Source organism: Heterocephalus glaber, unplaced genomic scaffold, assembly GCF_053883595.1.
Source record: "Heterocephalus glaber isolate CG9 unplaced genomic scaffold, H.glaber_assembly_v1.0 deba00001532, whole genome shotgun sequence".
NCBI lineage: Eukaryota > Metazoa > Chordata > Mammalia > Rodentia > Bathyergidae > Heterocephalus > Heterocephalus glaber.
In genome coordinates, this window is record NW_028258330.1 from 34,137,334 (window position 1) to 34,146,375 (window position 9,042).

General features: G+C 37.0%; 1 pseudogene; it reads right to left on the reverse strand.

The window, feature by feature from the left end:
- Positions 1-6,411: 6,411 nt before the first annotated feature.
- LOC106008261 (olfactory receptor 7D4-like) lies at positions 6,412-7,404 on the reverse strand (annotated as a pseudogene).
- Between the last annotated feature and the right edge of the window lie 1,638 nt (positions 7,405-9,042).

The following is a 9,042-nucleotide window of genomic DNA, read 5'->3' on the forward strand; positions in this document are numbered from 1 at the left end:
TTGGAAGTAGGTATTGATGATGGTCTGGATTTCTGCTGGGTCTGTTGTAATTTCGTCCTTTTCATTCCTAATTGCATAGATTTGGGACTTTTCTTTCCTTTTTCTGACAAGATTGGCTAAGGGTTTGTCAATTTTGTTGATTCTTTCGAAGAACCAACCCTTGGCTTCATTGATTTTTTTTTGTAACATTCTCTTAGTCTCCATTGCATTGATTTCTCCTCTGATCTTTATAATTTCCTCCCTTGTGTGAGCTTTGGGGTTGTCCTGCTCTTCTTTTTCTAGAAGCTTGAGGTTCAGCATCAGGTTGTTTAATTGGGCTCGTTCTGTTTTCCTAATATGTGTATTCACTGCTATGAATTTCCCTTGTAAGACTGCTTTCATTGTGTCCCATAGATTCCAATATGTTGTATTGATATTGTCATTTAATTGAAGGAACTGTCTGATTTCGTCTTTAATTTCCTCTGTGACCCATTGGTTGTTCAGAAGTGTGTTGTTCAATTTCCACGTGTTTATGAAATTTTTTGAGTTTCTTTTGCTATAGATCTCCAATTTCATCGCACTATGGTATGATGCTATACAGGGGATAACTTCAATTCCTTTGCACTTACTTAAACATGTTCTATGTGTGAGCATGTGGTCTGTTTTGGAGAATGACCCATGTGCAGCTGAGAAGAATGTGTATTCTGATTTTGTGGGGTGGAAGACTCTGTAAACATCTGTTAAGTTCATTTGTTCAAGAGTTCGAATGAGTTCTAGTTTTACATTATTTATTTTGAGTCTAGTTGATCTATCTATTTGTGACAGTGGGGTGTTGAGGTCTCCCACTACAATTGTATTAGTGTATATATGACTTTTCATGTCCACTATTATCTGTTTTATATAGTTGAGTGCACTAGTGTTTGCTGCATAGATATTTATGATTGTCATCTCATTCTCTTGGATTCTTCCCTTTACAAGGATGTAGTGTCCTTCTTCACCTCCCTTAATCAGTGTTGGTTTGAAATCTACTTGATCGGCCAAGAGGATAGCTACTCCTGCTTTTTTTCGGGTTCCTGTAGCATGCAGTATTGTTTTCCACCCTTTAATTTTCAGTCTATGAGTTTCCTTTTGAATTAAGTGTGTTTCTTGTATGCAGCATATTGTTGGATTTTGCTTCTTGACCCATTCTGCCAGTCTATTTCTTTTGTTTGGTGACTTGAGAACATTAACATTGATGGTTATAACTGAAACATGTTGACTTGTCATTGCCATGACTTTTTCTTTTTATTGGGTTCTCCCCCTTTACATTTAATTTTTTGTCATGCCAGATGGGTTCATTCTGCTTTGCTTCCTGGGGTTGTGATCCTCGATGTCTGTTCCTAGGATATTGTGTAAAATTCTTTGGAGTGCTGGTTTGGTTTTCATGAAGTTCCTAAGGTGCTCTTTGTCATGAAATTATCTTATTTCTCCATCCATTTTGAAAAATAGTTTTGCAGGATACATCAATCTGGGTTGGAGGCTGTTTACTTTTAGGGCTTGGAATATGTCACTCCAAGCTCTTCTTGCCTTGATGGTTTGTGTTGAGAAGTCTGCTGTGATTTTGATGGGCTTTCCTTTGTATGTGATTTGTTTCTTTTCTCTGACTGCCTCTAGAACTTTGTTCCTCTGTTGTGTTTCTGGAATCTTAACAATTATATGCCTATGTGTAGATTTTTTTTTTTTATCAAGGCTATTTGGAGTGCTATATGCCTCACTTATCTGTATGTCAAGCTCTTTTCCCCTGCTTGGGAAGTTTTCTGACATTATTTCTGTGAAGAGATTTTTTATGTCATCTCCACTCTCTCCTGTTTCTTCATTGAGCCTAATCTGTCTTGTGTTATTGTTTTTTGCATCATCTAGCAGCTGCTGAATTGTTTTCTCATGTTCCCTTATAATTTTGAAGGAATTTTTCTGTTCCTGGTCACTAATTGCAATCTTATCTTCTATATCTGAAATTCTGTCCTCACATTGGCTCATTCTGCTGTGTAAACTTTCAATGGAGTTTTTCATGTCCTGGAAATCTATTTGCATCTGTTTTATGGATTCCATTTTGTTTCTTATGTTGGGATTCCATCATGTTCCTGAGCTCCTCTCTAGACTTATTAATCATGTCTAGCACTAGGGGCACAATTTCTCCTGTTATCTGAGAAATTATTTCTGATTTCATTTTTTTTCATATCCCCTTTTGTTGCCAGTTCAGTGGTTCCAGGTGGTTGACTATCAGAGTATTCCATCTCATTTCCTTTTGGGGTTGCTTAGGTGATCTGGAAGTCTGGTTTTGAGACTTATTTACATGCTTTCTCATTTCGACTGGGGCGGGGGGCTGTTAGCGCCTTCATGGATTACCTTCTCTGAGCTGGGTGAGGTGGGACAGGGGCCAGGAGGAGTGGTAGGGATGGTGACCCAAAAGCCCTTTCCTGTGGGCTCAGAGCAGTGGGATTTTGGCTCAGAAGCCCCTCCCTCTGGGCCAGGAGCAGTGGGAGGGATGGTGACCCAGAAGCCCCTCCCTCTGGGCCAGGAGCAGCAGGATATAAGGTGGCCCAAAATTCCTTTCCTCTGGGCTGGGAGCAGTGGGAGGGATGGTGACCCAAAAGCTCTTTCCTGTGGGCTCAGAGCAGCCGGAAGGATGGTGGCTGGGAAACCACTTCCTCTGGACCAGGAGGAGTGGGATGATGGCTCAGAAGCTCCTACCTCTGGGCCGGGAACAGTGGGACTCAGTACCTTGGTCTGGTGTTCTGGTGTCTTCTGCATCTTTGTAGTGTGGAATCAGGTGGCTGTCTGTCTGCAGCAGGGTGATTTGGTGTCTTCCATGTGACTCAGGACCTCGGTAGGACATGCACTGACCTGCCTGTCTGCAGCGGGGTGATTTGGTGTGTTCTGTGTGACTCAGGACCTCGGTAGAACATGAGCAGACCTGCCTGTCTGCAGTGGGGTGATTAAGTGTCTTCCGCGGGACTCAGGACCTCTTTAGGGCATGCACAGACCTGCCTGTCTGCAGCGGGGTGATTCAGCATCTTCCCCGCGACTCAGGACCTCTCTGAGATGTTAAAGGTAGTCAAAACCAGTGTTTATGTGAAGTAAAATTTCAAATGGCTTTCTTGGGACTCAAATATATAAGGTTCACCAAATATATAAGGTTACAACCAAATATATAAGCTTCACAGCGTTCATGCCTAAAGCTTTTGCACATGGGCATCCTCCTATTTTCTACTCAAACTTTCATGTTTTTTCTCATGGTCAGAAACAATGTTTCTAATCGTCCATTCTTCATATATCATCTCCCTTATTGCTCAAAGGGTTTGGTTGCTTTTCTAAGCATAAGGAAGAAAAATGGTTTCTATGTTGCTTTCATGAATGATAATAACTAAAAGCATTCCCCTTTTATAAGAACTGATATGAATAAATGGTCAGATGGGACCTTCTAAATACAGAAAACCATAGAAGTAGGAGACATAGGTATAGAATCTGATTGCCTGGAATCAACAAACTGAAATGCAACCTTAAAGATTTAATTCTATTTCTGAATTTGGTTCATTTTAACCAATCCTAGATGACTTTTGCATATCAGCATAGGATGAAGGTGAAGAGAAAGGAAATATCTCCAGTAGGTTTGGAGTTCTACTACACATAAAAGAGCTCACACGTAGTATACACTAGTATTCTCTTTTGTTTCTAGATGTATGCATTTTAGGTCATAATTTGTTGTAGCAGAATATAGATAACATGAAATACAATTTGAACTGTTTATTGAATATTTCCAGAGCAATAATTACACTTACCTTTTATGCAACCATTTACCAACATCCATTTCCAGAAAATTTTTATCTTTCAAAACTTAAAGTTCCCCATTCTTCTTCACCCTGCCATGGCAGCAATCACTCTACTATAACACACGTTAAGGAATCAAATACATTATGACAAAGAGAATGTCACAAATGAGGTTAGATTTTCAGGTATATATGTTTGACCAAATATGCAGAACTGACATTAGAAAATTTGCATGTTGGTATCCTTATATCACCATTCAAATTTCATAATTTTTCTATGATTCAAGACAATCTCTCTGTTAGTCCTCCAACCTGAACTCCAAATGGATATAATAGGTCCTGAAGTTATACTGTTATTCTGTGAGTCCTTCTAATGCCCTTATTCCTCAGAAAGCAAAGGAATGGATTCAGAATAACGGTGAGAATTATACAAATTATGGGTTTAATAACCAGTTCTAGGGGAGGATGAGATATCTCAAAATAGACATGCTAAGGCTTGTTCCACAAAATAAGAAAACAACTGACAGTTCAGATCCACAGGTGGAAAAATCTTTATAGCTCCCACCTGATGATGGAATATTTAGAACATAGGAAATAGTTTTATAGTAATATAAAATCATCCTTGAGATGGGAAAACCACATATATGATGAGAGTAAAATCCATGATCATGTTAAAGTTAAAAGTGTCAGAGAGCTCAGATCAAGCATTTGAGAAGCTCAAAGAAGAAATTTATAATGTACACATCCTTGCTGCCAGTGAATTGCAATCCAATAACACTTTAAAGATGGGGGTCAAAAAATTTAACTAAAATATACCAAATATATGAATATACAGAGGTGAATGTTCATAATCACTGTGTACTATGGGATGTGAACAAGGACCATAAACTAAGTTGTTAGAGTTTAGATAAATAATGACCTCACAAATCTCTTCTGCATTCAGAGATGGGGCTTTTGAAAGGTGGTTGGATCATGGCAGTGCTGTATTTGTAGATGCTGGGAGATGAGATTGGAAGTGGCAGGTTATTGCAGAGATGACCTGGAAGGTATATTTCTCTCACCAGCTCCACCTTTCTCTCTGTATCTTAGCCACCAAGATGTGAAAAACTTTCCAAGGTATTCCACCTTGCTGTTTCTGCCTTGAAGCCAGTCAATTATAGACTGAAACCTCTAATACAATGATCCAAAATACACCTCTCCTCCCATAAGTTGTGGCTGTTGGGTATTTGTCTCAGTGATGAGGAAACTAAGACATACCCCTTAGGTCTAGCACAATGATAACCATAACATCTATACATTCAAATATTATAAAATATTAGTCTGCATAGGAAAGTCCACCTAGAAGGTGACTCTGTTCTGAGTTTAAATATTCAAAATCATCTTGGGGTACAGGGTGGTGATGAAACATGTCATTAATGGACAGAATAAAGAACAAGAAATATATGGGTGTATGGTGGATGGAGTCAGAGGTCATGTCCAGGATGATAAGCAGATTCCCAAGAACTGTGACCAGACACTTGTGCAGGAATAGCAGCTATGCATTCTCTGAGGGATTTATGAGGTACCATCTCAGACAGGTATTCAATTTTGTAGGTCTATATTTTGAGGACAAGCTGAAAAAGAAATGCATCTTTAATAAAGGAGATAAACTGGAAAACGGCACTCTAATATTTTGAATTGGCATATTCACAGGAGATGCATTCATAATTAATACTTATAAATCTTAAGGAATATTTCTTACTTTTGAGAAACACATCCTTCCTAGTGCTCTTTTATTGTTGGTGGTTGTGTTATTCATGACTTCATTAAGGAATATGTTATAGGATCATCTGATCAGGTACATTTTGTCATTGACTAAAGCATACATATATTGCATATGACTATACTGAAACAGATAAATATGCAACCATATCTATTTTGGTGTATTAATAACAGCTAAAATATGTAAATCTTCAAAATAATTTTCTAAAACTGAGTTGATAAAAGTTTGTTTACACAATAGAGCATTATTCAACATTAAAAATGAAAGGAGGAAGTTATTATTAACAAATGAAAATGTCCAAATGATTAAGGAGGAGAAAGCAGGGAATGGGAGGGAGAAAAAGTGTGCAGAAAACAAGGAAGAAAATAAGCAAAGCAGGAAGATGAGGGAAAAGATGTAAGGAGAAAAATAAGGAAAGGAAACTGCATTAGAATAAAGTAATACTCTCCAAAATTATAGTAGCTCACAGCTACTCTAGGCATTCCATCAGTCTAAATGCAAAATGACAAGTTTAGCCTGATATGATAAGTATTTTGATTATCTATATTTCCTTTCCTTTTGGAAAAGTAAGATTAGAACCATATTATGGTGAAAATCATCAACAGTCAAGTGAATATTTTTGAAAAAAGACATCTTCACTTGATATGTTTCCATCATGTTCAAAAATCTCAGAAATGTCTGGGAAATCTTACCAAATTTGAAAGTTCGTGTTTCAGGCATAAAAACACAACTACAAAGAAAATACTGAGAAATTGATAAAGCAAAACAAATATAAAAATATTTAAATGACAAAAATAGATTCTTCAGAAATAACAGAAATTAAGCATATCACTTAGGAGGGAAACAGACTCACCCTATTGAAATTCACAGCATTTGTCTTATGGGCAGTAACATCCTCTTAGTTCTGAGATCAGTGATCCTAGAAGGACAAGAGGCTGCTCTGCCAAGCTGTCTTCCCAGGGCCTCCTTCACATCCTGTTCCTCAGGCAGTAGATGAAGTGTTCAGCATGGGGGTCACCACAGTGTACATCACAGAGGCCACTGGTTTTTCCTGAGAAGAATGGATCAATTTAGAACTGAAGGAGACCCCAAATCCTGTTCCATAGAACAAGGAGACCACACAGAAATGAGACAAATGGGTAGAAAACGCTTTATACCTGCTTGTAGTGGAGGATATTTTCCTTAAGGAGGAGACAATCTGAAAGTAAGAAAAGAGGATCCACCAGACAGGAAACACCACCATTAGGACAATTGCCACATATAGAAAGATGTTATTGATGAGCATTTCAGAGTTGGTAACTTTAAGAACCTGAGCCAGTTGGCAAAAGAAATGAGGAATTTCAGTGCTAGTAGAGAAGTTGCATTGCAACAGCAGGATAACATTAATCAGGGAGACCCATATGATTATAATCCAAGATAACAGAAACAATAGGCCACAGATCCAAGAGTGCATGTTGAGTGTGTATTTCAGGGGTAGTAGATTGCTATGAAGTGGTCATAGTCCATCACTGTCAGTAGAAAATTATACATTCCTGCAAAAGTTATTAAAAAGTATACCTGAGTGAGGCATTCTGTGTAGGAGATATCTTTGTTCTGTGCCTGGATGTTCCCCAGCATCTTTGAGACTGTGGTGGAGACGATGCCAATATCCACAAGTGACAAGTTACAGAGGAAGAAGTACATGGGGTTCTGGAGGTGGGAATCAGTGGTAATATCCAGGATGATGAGCAGGTTCCCAAGCACTTTGACCAGGTACATGGACAAGAAGAGTCCAAAGAGAATGGACTGAACTTCTGGATCCTCTGAGAGGCTCAGTAGGATGAACTGTGATAGTCCTATGTGGTAATATGCATGCATGTCCCTGTTTTATCTTTAGAAGAAGCAAGAAACAGCAGTGTTCAATGGACAACCACTGGCCCTTCAGGTGGTTACCACCCCACAATATCATCTCTTCATGAATGCTTTTCAGTCATATTGTGTCATTCGCTGGCAGTGGTTCATTCAGCTGGATGGCAACAATTTCCCTTTTAAAATGTGAAGAGTAATTCACACTTTCTTTAATTTATCAGGTATTTCTTCTGTCTTTATATCATTGACTCAGTTGTTTTATTTTCAATTTTTAATTCATGGCTATATTTAAATTTTTGTTTGATATCAATTCTCAAAAATAACAAAACTTTTCATCGATTTTCTTGGATAATCTCTTTACTTCTTTATTTTATTACCTTAACAATAGTTATTAAACAGTGATTCTTACACAAAATTTTAGTCTACAGTTTGATAATTCACTGGTATGTTTCACTTAATTTTCAGTGCTACGTTTTTCTTTCTAAACACATGGTTACTAGTGATACACTGTAAAATTTCAAAATATGCCTTCATTTCCATTGTGCATCTCAGTAAATGACAGCTATAATTCTATTTGTGTCTATATTTTATTTATTAAATTATTTTAAACACATAATTCTCTCAAAGTATATTGCAGAGCTCTGATTTTAATGCTTGCTTTGTAAGTCTGACATTCTGGAATACAATCCTGTCCAACCAGCATAATATGTTCACTATGCTGAAAAATAATTTAAGATCTATTAACTGCAAAAACATACTGTCTTCAGTAGGAATAGTTCATGGTTAGCACAAGGTAAGATTAAAACAAAATTAAATAAAATAATTCTTCCTTTGACTCCTGCCTTACAAGGAGAATCATATAAACATGAATTTTTTCTTTATCTCTCAGGAAATATATCTTAGATGGCTCTCATTTAGAAATATCTTTTTAAATTTTACCACCTTTGAAAGGAATTCATATAATTACAAATATAATTGATATCTTGTTTGTCCTACCATATAGCCCTTTTAAATTATAAATATAGATTATTTTTGATGGCCTGCCATGTATCTCCTATTAGAGGAAAAAGCATCTGTACTACATAGATAAAATGAGGTAAGGGAAACAACCAGTATTAAAATAAAATACTAAGCTTATGTGGTTATGTAATCTCATGCATCTATTCTCTTGAGTGGAAATGTAGTCTTAAAACAGCAAACTTAATGAGCCAAATATATATTGATGGACTTGATTAAAATATTCACAAGTTTTATGAAGAGAATTACTGTGTAAACATTAAATATCAGAATATAGACTTGCAGAAATTTACATTACCTGTGCCAAAAAGTTTCACTATAATGACTACCTAGTAGTTTTCAATTAATTAAGAGAAAAATATTTAATTATGAGAAAAAATATTGCAGAGCATGTTTGTCTGAGAAGGTGAGTGGGCATATATTCTCTGAAACATGAAGAATTAAACTGTCAATCATACAAGATGAGGAAGGATGAAACACTTTAGACAGAGAGAACAGTGTGTGGCTTCAATATCAGATGATGCATACCTTGAGGTTGTGACAGCTGCTACTCAATATGTGTCTTGTGAGGTATTTACACTGTGCTTGTCATGGTGTAGGTTCTGAAAATGTACATATTTTTGATGTATT